The sequence below is a fragment of the Pinus tabuliformis genome, chromosome 9 (assembly GCF_031772625.1).
Source record: "Pinus tabuliformis cultivar Carrire ecotype Pingquan chromosome 9, CPIR1, whole genome shotgun sequence".
Lineage (NCBI taxonomy): Eukaryota > Viridiplantae > Streptophyta > Pinopsida > Pinales > Pinaceae > Pinus > Pinus tabuliformis.
Window position 1 is genome coordinate 737,934,081 of NC_142307.1, and position 16,335 is coordinate 737,950,415.

Below are 16,335 nucleotides of genomic sequence, written 5' to 3' on the forward strand. Positions count from 1 at the left end.
TTGGCCTATGCAATGCACAACTACATTTATGATATTAATGAATGATGTATTGCACCCTTTTATAGATTGAATTTTTATTATCTATCTGGATGATATACTGTTATATAGTGCTATCTGGGAGGAGAATATTTCATATTTGACACAGGTGATTGAAACATTGAAGAAGCATCAACTGCTAGAAAATATAAAGAAGTGTGATTTTGTGCAACAATCCTTGGTGTATCTGGGGTATGTGATAGGTGGAGGAGAGTTGAATATATATCCTTCCAAGATGGAGGCCATCATGAAATGGTCAGTGCCTACTAATGTTTATGAGGTCAGGAGTTTCATTGGGAAAACACAATACCTGAGGAAATTCATAGCCTCATTTTCAGTGGTAGCAGCACCGCTCCATGCCATAACAACAAATGGCAAGAGTTTCCAGTGGGGAAAATGTTAGGATAGGGCTTTCGAGGAGTTAAAGAAGAATATCAATCAAGCACCTGTTATGACATTACCAAACTTGTAGTGGCCGTTTAAAGTGGAGACAGGTGCAAGTGGGTATGCTATGGTAGTTGTCTTGATGAAGGGAGGAAGGCTTATATGCTACCATTGTGAAGCATTTCATGGGGAAGTCCTTAACTACCCTACCTACAACAAAGAGCTCTATGCCATGGTGCAAGCTGTGAAGAAGTGGAAGCAATATCTGACGGAAAAGGAGACATTAATCCACACAGATCACCAGTAGTTACAGTACTTGCAGGCCGGGCCAGAGTAAGCTACAACAGACTAGGCATTACAAGTAGATGGAATTTTTACAACAGTTTCATTTGGTGATCAAGTATAAGAAGCGAAGCACAAACAAGTTAGTTGACATTCTTTCAAGGTCACCCACATAAAATATTACATCTTTGGAGTCTCTTATGCACATGGATCCATTCACCCATGATGCATATAGAGAGGCCTATTCAGAGAATGAGGGCTTCAAGGAGGTGTTATTAAAGGTGAGAAATTGTAGATGATGGGCTATGTGTTCCTTAGGAAAGCATTTCCATGGACTTTGTGGGAGGTTTACCGACCACTAGGAAGGGACAAGACTACCTATTCATGGTAGTTGACAGGTTCATCAAGATGTGTATTCTTATGCCCTGTAAAAAGACCATCAACAAGAAAGAAACAACAAACGAGTTGTTTGGACATGCCTGGTTTCACTTTGGGATACCAAGGAGAATCCTTTCGGACAAGGATACAAGATTTATCAGTTCATTCTAGACTACATTATGGGAGAAGATGGACATGAAGTTGAATAGGTCTACAGCATACCATCTACAGACAAATGGGCAAATCGAAATAGTCAACAAGAATTTGGTGCAACTTCTGATGGGGTACAACCAGAAGCATCCAAAAACCTTGATGAAAATATGGTATATATACAGCATTCTTACGATAGAGAAGTCCACACTTCTACAGGAAAGTCCCCCTTTGAAATTTGTTTTGGATATTTGTTGCCTTGACCATTGGACATTGCATATGGGCAACAAGGAGGATTAAGGGAATAACTTATAGGAGATGCTTTGAGGGCTGAAAAAATTATAGAGAAGATCAGGTAAATCCATCTACAGGTACAAAAAACAATGCAGAAGTCACAGAAGAGGTATAATGCGAGGAATGATCAACACAAAACAAAGAAATCGTTCAAGGTGGGAGACAAAGTATGGTTACAGTTGAACAAGGAGAGGCTGCAAGGGCCTAATAAGAAAATCAAGGCTCTGAGGTATGGTCTCTTTGAGATACTAGAAAATGTGGGTGATAGTGCCTATCGACTTAGTTTACCACCATATATGTGCATTTACTCAGTTTTGGATGTAGAGAATTTGAAATTCTATGAGCTTTCCATGCTAGATCAAGAAGAGGAACATGTTCTACCTTCTGTGGAGGATTTGGTACCAGATGCTCAAGCAGAGTCAACAGAAGATACAATTTTGCAGAAGAGGTCCAAAACTACAAGATAGGGGTAGCATGACCTTTGGTAGATTGGGTTGAAGGGGCAACTTCTAGGCAAAGCTAAATGGTACACTAGAGAGAAGGTGGAGGAAAAAATTCCTCACCTCATTCAATAGAAGCTTTTGGGGACCAAAATCCTCCCAAAATGGGGAGGTGATCCAGATTGGATCATTATATTGTTTCTCATCCATCTCGATGCATTCAGAGTGGAAAAAGTTCATGAGTCAGCTCATAGGACCATTTTTACCAAAGGGACCCAAATTGGTGAAACAAGGTTTGAAACCTTCCAAGAGCATTTTGAGGCTCAAACAATGTTTTTTGGAGGTAAAAAATTGTCATTTTAATGTGACACCTATTCATGTTGTTTAACACACAAAGATATTTCCAGCAAAATAAGAAGCGCGTCAATCAATGTTTGTATGTAAAATTTATGCCACTCAGAAGTTGACCTTCTTGTTTTCACACCTATAATTCGGGAGGATGACGCGTTAGCCCCCCATTATTCATGGAAAAGGGGCTAGCCATTTGTTTTTGATGTAAAATACTCTAGAATATTCTAAGTTGTAACTCTATTTAAGAGTTGATGTAGTCAAATTTAACCACTAGTAGGTTATCGGGTTGTGTTATAACCGAGCCACTAGAAGGACGAGGCATTCCATTATTTCAAGAGAATTTTGTTCCATAATTGAGGAAAGATAGCCAAGAGGGATAGGAGGTAGAGCACACAGGGAGGATTTGTGCACTGTAGTAGCCCATAGGCCACATGCCTTACTTCTTTGTACCTGCAACCATATTTCCAGACAGAGAAAGAGAGCAAAGCACCCTCACCTTCTAGTTGGGTTTTCTCCCAAAATGGTTTCACAAAGCATATTTTGTGTCTTATGTGTGTGTGTGAGCTTTTTTTTTACTCTATATTTTCTGCATAATTCCCATTCACATGTATGCACTAATTACAGTTAAATCTACAGATCTTAAAGTTTAATAAAACTATAATAATGTAGAATTTTAGATTTCTAATATAATATTAATAGATCTATTGTGACAAACTGTCCAGTGGAATATCCACGATAATTTAAGGATCATCTTGTGTGAGAGAGAAAATGCCACACTCACTAATTACGTGGCTTGGGGATCGTTACTCCTAGAGTTAATACATTATGGCTGAAGCATATGAGAGTGATGGAAACTATATAACTAAGGAGGAATAAAGAGAACAATTGCATTTGAATGATATGAGAAATGGGTCTCATGTGAGAGAGAGCATGCCACACTCACTAATTAGGTGGCTTCGGGGTTGTTACTCTTGAAGGGGAAACACTGAACATGTGTATTTATCTCATGATATTAATTTATAGCATGCATATTTAACCACCTCTAGATCTAGATCCCACTAACTAATTAGTGGATAATGGAAACACTTCATCAATAGATAAGGATGAAAAAATAATAAGAAGGTGATATCTAACATTGATATTATCCAAGTACTCAGAGTCTAATATTTCCACCCTAACTCAATCACAAGTTTGAAAATTTATACATGACAACATGAACTAATGCATAAACTAGTATTACTTCAATCTTCCATCTAAAAAATTTGAACTAAGCTTCAATATATATTTTGAAAAATGTCAGCATGGATGTTGAATGGTTCATCTGAAATGAATATTGAAATAGAGTATAAATTATAAAAGTGAACAACCATCACGTCTAAACATTCTCATAATAATTGGTGAACAAATAGGAACACCATTCTATTAGCAGTGAACAAATATGATCACCAAAGTGCTCTTTGAATTTAGATGAAATTAGTTGTCAAATAACATCAATAATTGAAGATAAATTAGAGGATTCTAGATTCCATGTTAGACATTCCCAAATATGTTGATTTGAACATATTAATTGAGGTTGATTTCATTGTAGATATCTTGTTGAGAAGACTAGTTTTAATTTTGGAATTCCCAAATTCTAATTGAATTTTGATTGGTAAGACTTTAAATCTTGAAGATTGGTTGGCACCATTAATATTCCCCTCTATCATGTGCAATGTGATAAGATTATTGTAGGGATCCAATAATCTTATCACATTATTTATGGTTCATCATTTTTATCTAGTGGATTTGTTGATTGACCACTAACCATTTTGACTTGATTAATTAATGTGATATTTTTTTTTTACCATTAACCATTTTGATTTCATCAATGCACTCCCCCATTTAGTGCAAGAATTACCTTTCTCTTTGACTCATGTTTCATTTTTCTGTGTAAGATATGTCTCTCTTCGTAGAATGATCATGTTTTGATGACTGAGTGAACTTGAAAATCAAGTTTGAAAATTAAGCACAATATCCATAATGAAGCATTCAGAAAAAATACATCCATAAGAATAAACTATCCTTCAACTCCCTTATTTTGACAAGATAATTCTAAAACAAAAGTAAAAGTATTTGATTTTATTATGTGTATGATTTTTTCAATTATAATGACATGCTCAAATATAATAAGAAAGCTTCATTGATTTCTACATACCAATATCTCTTTCACTTTTCATGCCCACAATTCATATTTTGAAAAAAAAAAAAATTATCTAATCAACGCCCACTCAAAATATCTTTGTGCTTCAATGAAATCTATTACAAATAATTTTATTCTATGATGGCATGGTTGTTTATATGCAAATTCTCCTTCTTATCCTTCAATGAAATTTGTTATAAACAATTTTATTTTATGAAAGCATGAATATTTATATCTAAAGTCTCCCTTCTCCTTCAACAATTTTATTATATAAAAACATAAATATTTATATCTAAATTTGTATTTCAACATTATATATAATTTCTTTATTATAAAAATATGTGTTTGTATCCAAGTTTTTGCTTCAATAGAATACATATTTAGTTTATATTTCCTTGTTTAACAATTTTATTATATAAAAATATAAATGTTTATATCCAAATTTATATATATATATATATATATAATATATAAAACCTCTAAGCTAATGCCATCGCCTACCTATAGATTAACCGCTCTCAATTATAGGAGAATTTTAATTTTAATTCATTGAAGGTGAGCAAATAATAATTATAACATATATAATTATTAAGAATCATTCAAAGGTGAGTAAATATAAACATAAAATATATAAATACATAAATACGAAGAAGAATCGTGTAAATGGTTAATCGATTGGATTTGGTATCTATAAAGAGATAATATATAAAGAGAGATAATTCTTTATATGAATAATGAAAAAAAAAAACAATTAAATTTTCTTAAAATGTTGAATATAAATAAAGGAAAATAAAAAATAATTAGAAATATTTAATTAAAAAATTAAAATTATATAAAATAGTATAATTAGATTGGTGATTTTTATGAATAAGCATATGATATTTAATGTTTGTTTGTTTGAATTAGACTTAAATCAATTTTACAAATATGTTGATAAAGGTTACATTTTTTTTATAGGAATATGAAAGATTTATAATTGTATTTTTTTTTTTTTTTCTCTCTTTCAGATCTTTCTATGTATTGATTTAATGGTTCTAGCAAAATGAATTGTCAAACTATATCATAATAGAAGAGTTGAAGTTTGTGGCTTGTTAAATCTTTTTTGAACATTTGAGGCTTTGTTATATTGATATAATCATAACTGCAAGGCCATCTCCTAAATTGAACGTGGAACAATAACCTCTTTCATTAGACGTTTTGGAAAAAGTATCTACATTTACCCTAGTTATAAGGACATTTGCTATATTTGAAGGTAAAACAGTCTTTGTGAAGCTTATCTATCCATGCTTTATTGTAAATCCCATTATGCTTTTCTTATTATGACATCCTCTTTCTGCCTACACCACAGAGCTGCGAGAGTTGAAGCATAAGATGCCAACGCAAAAAGAAACACGCAAAGCATAAGATGTCAAGAAGATTATGGATGTTGTGGTTTAAACGCGGCGACTCCTACTGCAAGTGTTAGATAGGGAGGTTTAGTCTCCACAGGCTTAGTGATTCAATCAGATTGGGCGGGGAGGTTTAGTCTCCACAAATTTAGTGATCCAATCAGATTAAGTGGAAAGGTTTAATCTCCACAAGTTTAGGCAAAACTATGTATGATTGACTGCTGATCAACTTGAAAAAAAGCATAAGATGCTTGACAGCTACTCAAGGTGAAAAAAAGCATCTTGAAAAAAAATTGCAGTTTCTACATCCACATGCATACAAGTTAGTTGAAAATTTCTTCTTCTTAATCTGCATAAATTTTTGTCTACATAACTTAAAATTTGAGCATGCACACTATATTGTATATGCAAATCAAATAAGGTTACGTATAAATAAATTTAGTGTTTTCCCAAGATAGGTAAACTAACCTTGGATACACAATCACCTAGTTGAGAGAATATCTCAACTACACACCAATCTAGGAACATCTAGATTTAACAACCCTAAGGAATAGGAACATACTCCTCCAGATAGAAATAATCACAACTGAGACAAGTAGGAATTACAATTTCCAAGTCACCCCCTTAACGACTACTTGTCTGTCTAGTTGTGGTCAAGAATAACAAAAGAATATGTTGACATCCATATAAAGGAGCAACCATCCACCAGAATGCATAGGTGCCAACCGGTGTAACCGTCAGTCTGCTAGGATGCCCTTCGCATACATGGTTATGTCAACCATTATAACTGCATACATGTACCTGTACCTGCAAATCCTCCTCCATCATCATCATCATGGGTTTTATTGGATTACCCATAACCATGCTCTAGGTTTTATCAAATTACCCTCAACCATGCCAATAAGGGCTCCCAACCACCAAGGCTCAACTCAACCACCAATGATCAACACAACCACAAAGGCTCAACTCTGCCACCAAGGCTCTCGATTCGGCCACAAAGGCTCAACACAATCACGAAGGCTCAATTGTGCCTCCAAGGCACTCAATTCAGCCACCAAGGCTCACCACAGACCCAACTTAACTAGCCTCGGGGTTTTCTCGGCTCACCCTTAGAAATGCCAAGGGTTTTGTCAGCTCACACTAAACTCTGCCTACAGGAATCCTTGTCCACTTCACTCTCGCATGTGATTTATGTCTTACCACAAACCAACACTGCATAGTGGTTTCCAGCTTACCAAAAACCTGCATTTACAAAGTGGTTTTAATATTACCACGAATTTTATGGGGGTACATATGCCTTATCAAGCTTTCATTACACACTCCAATTCTTGGAGTTACCAGGTTCATACATTATAAAGACCACTAAAAAATAGTCTAGAATTGCTTACTTTTTAGGATGTGTGACTCATAATACAACATGCTAGTGAGTCTGTCCCACAAACTCACACTAACTCACACAAACTTTTACTTAGATGTCCATCATCCTTTGAGGTTTAACTAGCCTATATTCTCTAATGTCATTTTCATTATTTTTCTATCATTGTCATACAAATAAAGCTTCCTCTTGTTGAAATGGCCAATTCCAATGCAGACTTATGACAATAGTTGGCCAGACTAATGTCTCTTCAATAACTATGGCATGATAATTTAACAATTCATAAAACAATTAAATTAATCATTTTTTTAAATCACTTGGAGCATATTTTCCACCGAGATGAAACAAGCTTGGAAGCTACAGAAGTGGTAGCGTCAACACACCTCCCTTTTGATTAGTAAGATTGCCTGATTTGACTGAAACCCATGGTGTCTGCGAATTCCCATTCTTTTCTGTACTTATTCAAGATTTTCAGCAAATTTGTGGATTTTTCCCTTGCGCTCTTGCCACAACCAATTTGAACTAAGGCCAACAAATTTTGCAAGGCACAAGTCGTAGCCAAGTGGGACTTGGGCGCCGACTATTCCATACCCTCCATAGAATACATTCTCCTTCTTGTAGAAATGCATGGATCCTCCTTTTCCGTGAGAGAACCCATCCTTTCTGCACATCCGCTCTGCAAAAACCTCAAACAGAGTCCCTCCACGACCATAAAAGAGGCAATGGTCTCTGTAGGCCATGATAATGCAATATTTCCTCATGATGGAAACCTCCATACCCATGGAGACGATCTCCTACCCATTGTAAAGATGACAGAAACCCCTTATCAGCTTCGATTTGTAGAGGGAATCCATGATTATCTCCATTTACCTCATCATGAACATGTTCGCATAGAATTTCATGAGCTCTATGGGGTTGGTTTCCACGATGCGGAAAAGGGGCTCGCATTGCTAGGTTGTGAATGGAAGATTGGTTTCTATATAGATGGTGGTTTTTTCATTCTGTGATTCAATCGATACAAATCTCACATAGGCCTCCCTCAATGCATTCCACGATGGTTGTTTTGCCGTCATTGCAACTATGCGCAGGAGGTTGGAGAGGGCTGGGACCATGGCTCTCCCCATATTTATCTCTCCACTTCATATGACTCACTCCCTGAATAGAGCAACAACCCAGTACCTCTTTTTTCCTCTCTTGCGCAAGCTTAACAACAACCAAGAATGGTCGAGCCTTGTCAGGCCTATTGGGCTTTGTCACCCTCACTATACCAGGAAGCTGGAAATATTCCCAGCGTCTCACTCGCTGTAACAACCTCATTACATCCCACTAATTCTTCTTCCATAGCTCCTCAACATACTTATATGCCCTCATATTGATGACAACTCTTCCCACATCAAAACAACCCATAATGCTTCTGCACTACATTCCAATTATCGAACAACATATCCGCTTTCACAACCGGTCAACTTCTTCAACACGTCGGTTGACGACCCTTCCAAAGTCGCAGTAGCATAATCACTTAATCCGATGGACAAATATAAAAGAAAAATGCCCAATATAAATACATATACTCTTATTTCCCTTGGCCCAGGAGGGGCCAAGCCCCCAAGCCCATACGGGCTCCGTTACCAACTTAAAATTTGAGCATGCACATTATATTATATATTCACATCAAATAATGTTACATATAAATACATTTAGTGTTGTCTCAAGATAGGTAAACTAATCTTGGACACACAATCACCTGGTTGAGAGAATATCTCAAATACACACCAGTCTAGGAACATCTAGATATAACAACCCTAAGGAATAGGAACAGACTCCTCTAGATAGAAAGAATCACAATTGAGACAAGTAGGAACTACAATTTCCAAGTATTCATTATGTTTCATTTTTTCTCTATTGAGCTTTTGTTTGAAGGTTCAAAAGCCACGGAGGTCGTTTTGACAGGCGTAGTGGCCAACATAGTTAGCGATGTTGTTAGCGTTACTTTTGCTCTGCTCTATCAACTAGTAGATGATGTAACTCATTTGGATCGAAATACTCAGCTTCTGGAAGCTTAGTTAAATTGTATGAAGACCCAATTGTGTGATATCACCAATTAATTTCAACACGATCAGAGATGTTTGCCTGACACTATCAAAAATTGGTTGCAGAGGCTCCACCATTCTCTTGATGATGTCAAATGTCTCGTGGATCATGCCCAATGACAGAAAAGATGTCTACAATGTTTCCTTTGTAGACCAATACTCTTAACACAAGTTAGATAATGGAATACAAATTTCGATCGACTCTTTGTCGATCTTGAAAGGGATTTTTCAATACTTGGCAATGCTGAACGAACTGTTTCCTTTGCACTAGATCAGGCTTTATGGGATCGGGGATCAAAGTTGACCAGTCGCAACTACAAAGATGGCTGGATAATGAAGATCATCAGTTTCAAATAATTGGTGTTTTCGACATGGGAGGCATCGGAAAAACATCTCTCCTCAAAACCATCCACAATGCCTACAAGAAAGGTAACTTGTTCGAAGTCGTAATTTGGACTGTATTTTATCAAAATTATAGGATTTCAGGCTTGCAGGCTGATATTTCAAATCAAATCAATTTGAATCTTGGGAGAAGCTCAAGTGTTGAGATAACAAAGATGGAGCTCTCTGCATGTCTGAGGGAAAATCAATTTCTTCTCATATTAGATGATTTATGGAGGGAACTTCAACTAGACAAAGAATTAGGCATCCTTGTGGATAATGATAAAGGTAGCAGAGTCGTAATCTCTATGTGCAGCTTTGATGTGGTGAGAAGAATAGGGGCAGATGACTTCTCCATAGAAATACAACCACTATCCATGGATGAAGGGTGGCAATTTTTCTACAGAGAAGCTTTCCAAACTAGCAGTGCTCAGACAATGATATAGAGAATGTGGTCACAAAAATTGTTGAAGAGTGTAATAGTGTTCCATTGGCCATAAAATTTGTAGCGGCAAACATGAGGGGTAAAACTAGTGTAAATCACTGGCATCTTGCTTTGTGTCAGATAAAAAATATCGATGTTTTCTAGGATACAACAACATTGATCAAGGTCGCTATTTGCGGTTTAAATTTAGTTACGATTGTTTGCCTGACTCTGTCTTCAAGAATTTATTTTTATATTGTGCTACCATTCCCGAAGGTTGGTAGATCACTGTAAACGCCTTGGTGGAAATGTGGATAGGGGAGGAGCTGGTCAATAACAGAAAGACTAGCTATTTAATGGACTTGGGACTCAAGTACGCAGACTTATTAGTAGAACGTTGCTTGTTTCAGAGTGTTTATGATGATTATGGGTATAGGAAGATATAGGTTCACGATGTTTTCCATGACTTGGAAATGTATATTGCTAAGAATGAAGAGCAATGTTGCTTCAGGACATGTGAAAACCTCCAAGAGTTTCCAACCACTGAAAAATGGATCCATAATTGCGAAAGAATAACAATTATTCTGCGTTTCCAACATATTTCAACTGCCCCAACCTCCTCACTTTGATGTTGCAGTATAATGAAAGTATAAGAGAGGTTCCAAATGGCTTTTTAGTCAATCTCACCTCTTTTGGGGTTTTGGATATGTCGGCCACCAAAATAGAATCATTTCCCATGTCACTATGGCATCTTGGATAGCTCGACTATCTCAATTTAAGTGAGACCTTAATCAAGGTTGTACCTAAAGACATATGTAATATTTCTTAGCTTCATTTTTTGCATCTTAATAACTATAAAATTTTGGAGTCATTGCCTCCTAAGCTAAGAGAGCTTGGAAATCTCATGACTTTAGATTTAAACCATTGTTGTAGCTTAACGGGGATTCCCCGAGAGATATCTCAACTTACATTATTGAATATATTATTACTAGGTACATCAGAGAAAGTGGAAAACAATATAATGAGGTGGAGGAAGTGAAGAGTCTCACAAATTGCAGTTTGAAGGATCTCACAAATTGCTCAAATTTAGTGAATCTTTTTATACATGTCAAGGCAGGGATTGAAGTCGAGGGAATATGTTCAAGAATTAAGATGGGTATAATGGGAAGTTGGTTGGAGATGAGGGATCTGAGATTAGTATTCGATGTTGAAGACCATCATGTGGTGGAGGATCTCCCTGGAGACATGCAAAGCATGAAGAAGCTACAACGTTTTTGGCTTCAAAATTACCATGGAAAAAGTATACCCAATTGTATTTGTGAGTTTCTACAATTGGAGAGGCTATATTTGCATTATTGTTTTCAACTCAAGGATCTTCCACCCTTGGAAAGGTTTCCAAATTTAAGGTCAATGACATTAGACAACTACACTAACTCGAAGGAGCTAGGAATAGGGACACGGGGAAGTGTCAAGAGATTTCCGATGTTGGAAAGTTTTAGGCTGGAAGACTTACCTATTTTAGAACTATATTTTGATCTATGCAAATGTGTCTTTGCCCATGTTTAAACTATACATTGATCTCATTCCACTTCTTGACTTGTTGATTTTATTGCCAAGAACTTAATATCCAACCATAATGAATTATTGGGCTTTTAGTCTTATTCTTATTTTGACATTTATGTGATTGATGATTTTTCTTCCTACCATGAATAAAAGGAAGGAAATCTAAACACTAATTCTCTATGTGATAACAAAATGACAATGTTGTGATTTAGCAAGAATTTGATTAATTGTTTATCATTAATTGTATCATCAACATTCTTACAACTTCTTCATTAATTTCTAAAGTATTCAAATTTCCATCAACAAATCATACACTCAAAAAATAAATTGGTTTGGACTAATGTGGAATATGAAAGTTGTTTCCTTTGTCACATTTGAAGTCATTTCAATTCTTTTTGAATTGCAATTATTCCAAAGGTTAAAGAATAATATTTGAAATATCATTATATATATATATATATATATATATATATATATATATATATATATATATATATATATATATATATATATATATATATATATATATATATATATATATATATATATATATATATATAACTTTAGATCTGTATTTATTCTTATGACTCATATTTAATTAAACTTTCCTTCATCAATTCATTTCTAAATAATAATTCCATCTCATAACTTGGTAAGTAATCATCAACAATCTCTTTTTTCACAATTTCATCAACCATTTTTGTTAGATCATTTGGTGCTACAAGTAGCATCATGCATTTGCATTAGATAATCCATGTCACAAGTAGCATTCATCATTTGCATTAAGTCATGTGTGTTACAAGTAACAACATCCTTTTGTATTAGGTAGTTTGTTGCACACGTTGCATCAACCATGTTCACAATATTAATTTTAATTGAAATTCTTCAATCAATTTATCCTTTAAATAAATTTTCTTGTGAATATCAACAACCCAATTATGCAATTCATGTAAGGAGTCTTGCATTTCCTTGATTTCTAGATTGATATTTTGCAAATAGTGTATTTCTTTACCCATTGCATGTTTTTCACTTGTCACACTCAGTTGTGCTTGCTTATGTCAAATTGTCTTGTTCTTATTACTACCTTAAGGTGTCAGATCATGCACCCCATAGTGTGATTACAGTGGTTTTTATTTTGATTAAAAATGACTTTATAAATCAATTTCAAGTAACTATTTATAACAATATACACATTGATTTTTGAAAGGGTTTGTAACACTTACCCTTCTTCAATTTTTACATTTCAATGATTTTATAGACACTTGATTTATGAGATAATGCAATTTTTTGTGTAAGATATGTCTTACTCGTAAAATGATCATGTTTTGATGACTAAGTGAACTTGAAAATCAAGTATCAAAATTAGGCACAATATCCATAGCTAAGCATTCAAGAAAAAAAAAATATATCCATCATCCATGGAATAAACTATCCTTCAAATCCCTTATTATGACAACATAATTCTAGAAAAAAGGTAAAAACATTTGATTTTATTATGGGTATCCTTCTTTCAATTATAATGGCATGCTCAAATGCAATAAAAAATCTTAATTGATTTCTACATACGAATAACTTTTTCACTCTTTATGCTCACAATTCACATTTTGAGAAAAAAAAAGAAAAATGTATCTTGATCAATACCCACTCAACATCTCTTTGTGCTTCAATCAAATCGATTGCAAACAATTTTATTCTGTGAAGGTGATAAGCCTCATCATTGGGTAACTATATGGACCTTAATACACCTCCAAGATTATTAAAATAAACTCCTCTCATAATTCCTTACATATTTTAATTCTATTTTGCTTAATGAGATGAGTAAAAGTAAGATGTTATGTCTAGTGGTCTAATGTACTTTGATTGCAGGTTTTTGAGAGAAAATCATAGCAATTTTGGCTAATTAAGGGTAGAAAATTGAATGAGACAAGGAGGAGAGATTATAGGAGATAGATCCTCCTCATTTAATCCTCACTCATTCGAATATTCCTCAATCAAATCACACTAGCTCGAAGTTGCAAGCAGCTGAGTCATGGAGATCATGGGCAGTCGAGCTAGTGATAGTTAAGAGCCAGTTCATCTTGAGTTTAGGAGCCAAGCCTCCCTATATTTAAGGAATTCATTGGAGACTTCAGTTGTATAAATAAGGAGGCCTAGAGCCTCATTAGGATTCAGATTTTTTTATGTAAGAGCACTAAGCATTTTCGAGTTCAAGTTTTGTGGAAAAACATTGTTATGTAATTTTTCTGATATGATAATGAGAATGAGAATTTCCTTGATCCAGAATTGAGTTGACTCACTTTCCAGGTTTGTTGAGTAAATCCAACCATTTTACAAACTCTGTTTTGAGCTCTGAAAAAGTCCTAACCACTCCTTTGACTTATTTCTTCCACCATTTACCTTCCATAAGCCCTATACCACCTTCCAAATCACTCTTATTGCTCTCATCCGGATCCTGTAGGAATACAGGGGATCTTGTAGGAGCATTAGGGCATCCTGTAGGAAGCATTAGGACATCCTGTAGTGGCATGTTTTGAGGCTAATTTGTGGAAAAAGCATCCCGAGGGATAGGAAAGGACCCCTAATTTCCTCCCAAGCCATCTGACCTTTCACCACCATCTCTAACCCACTAGCCACATCATAAGGAGGGTTTAGCATTCACATTTTCACAAAAAAAGGACAAAAAGAAAAAAGAGTTATTGTGTTCATTCATATGCACAACAGTAGAATGTTTTGTTATTTCAGATTGCATGCCTAGGACAGTTAGGATTACTCACATGTTAACTTAGAATTCTTTTGAAGTAAAACCTCCTAGCAATTAGTTAGATTAGTGGTGTGTTTAAAGAATTTGATTTCAGTCTTTCCTTTCTACAGTAGACAATATTTCAGTTCTCCCAATTAGTGCAAAATTCCCCTTTCCTCATTGGTAATCAAGCTTCTTCTGAATCAATAGAAGGTTGGTTTGAGAAAACACAGTGGTCTATCACTAGCTCAACAGTGACAAAGAGTGGACCCATCACATCTGCTTGTGTATACAACACTGTCACTTCCATGTTTGTACGAACCCCAGGTTGATAAAGTAAAGTTGGTAGCTCTAAGAGTTGCAGCATTCTTGCTGCAATACTGGTGCTCATCACTTTTTGGCACCGTTGTCGGGGAGGTGTTTAAGTAAGATGTGATTTCTGCTTTCTTTCTTCCATTTCTTATCTCTTACATTCCACTGTTAGCTTCATTTCTGCAAAAATAGTTGTAAATTGGTTTTGTTTCATTTCGATTCTGCAAGTGATATTTCATTCAGTAGTTATTTTTCATTCAGTTTGTTATTTCAATTCTGTAATTAGTCTCAAAGCTTGAAAAAAAACACAAAAAAAAACAAAAACACTTCTTTCATGCCTCGTAGGAATAGGGATAACTTACAAAAATTTCTACCAATTACCCCCACAACTTCAAACAGCCAACCTTCCCTCTTCTTTGGTGGTTGTGAATTGGAGGACCCCTTAGGCTAACAACCAGAGATTTTTGAAGAGCCTGCAAGGGGAGAAGATGAAGGAGAACCCATTCCAACTGACCTAATGGCTGAAAATAAAAGGGAAAGAGGAGATAGAGAAAGAATTGAGGGTGCTTTTCCCATCAGAGAAACTAATGTGGATACCAAGATGAGAAACATAAGCCCCTCTGCTCTTCCTCATTTCCATGGATTGACCTCAGAAGGTCCATATATTTTCTTGTTTGAGTTCGTTGTGATATGCAGAACTTATGATTACATCACTGATGATCAGAAGTTGAAATTATTCCCATCCACTCTCAAGGATGCAGCTCAACACTGGTTCATGGGTTTACCTGGGGATAGAAACACAACCTGGGCACAGATGCGGCAAGCCTTGAAAAGCAAGTATTGAGACTACTACAGGTTCAAAGACAGTAAAGATGAAATTTTTAGGATGACCTTAGGGCATGATGAATCCTTGGAGGATTATGAAAAGAGATTCCAACTTAGCTACAAAAGGGCTAGGTGCACACTTGATCCTAAGTCACTGAAGCTAGTCCTGCTCTGGGGGGTAAGGGAAGATCTTCTGAATAACCTAAACTTGCTAGTAGGAGGGGACATCTACCAGCTACCCTACGAAGATATCAAGAATGTATTTAAGAACCATTCTAGGGCATCTAGGAAAAAGGGTAGGGGTAGTCAACCAATGGCAAGCTCATCCTCTTCCAACACATCCATAAAAGGTGAAATTGGAAATATGCTAGAAGATTTCAAGACTGAAATGTTGCAAACCCTTTCCCTACAGATGGAACCTATGCACATCAAGAGGAAGCAGGAGGAAGTAAAGAGAGCATTAGCCATCTTCTTCCCTAGATGCACAAGGAGGCACCCTAGGAATGAAATTCCATAGTAATCTTCTTAGTCTATGAAGAAAACCACTCCACAGACAAGTGTCCTTCTCTACCTGGACTAAAAGCTGTGTATCAGGGAACTGAAGGGGTGATTGAACAACTCTGCTACATAAATCAAAGGAGACTTCATGGGCCTCAACCATACCAATAGGGCATGCAAGGGTCATCCTATGCATATTACAACCCTAACCAGAACACATCCATTCCCTCTTGGGGCTCCCCTGC

General features: G+C 35.7%; 1 pseudogene; it reads left to right on the forward strand.

Annotated features, from left to right (window-relative positions):
• Positions 1-11,718, forward strand: part of LOC149150806 (uncharacterized) — a 34,233-nt pseudogene extending 22,515 nt beyond the window's left edge.
• Positions 11,719-16,335: the final 4,617 nt, after the last annotated feature.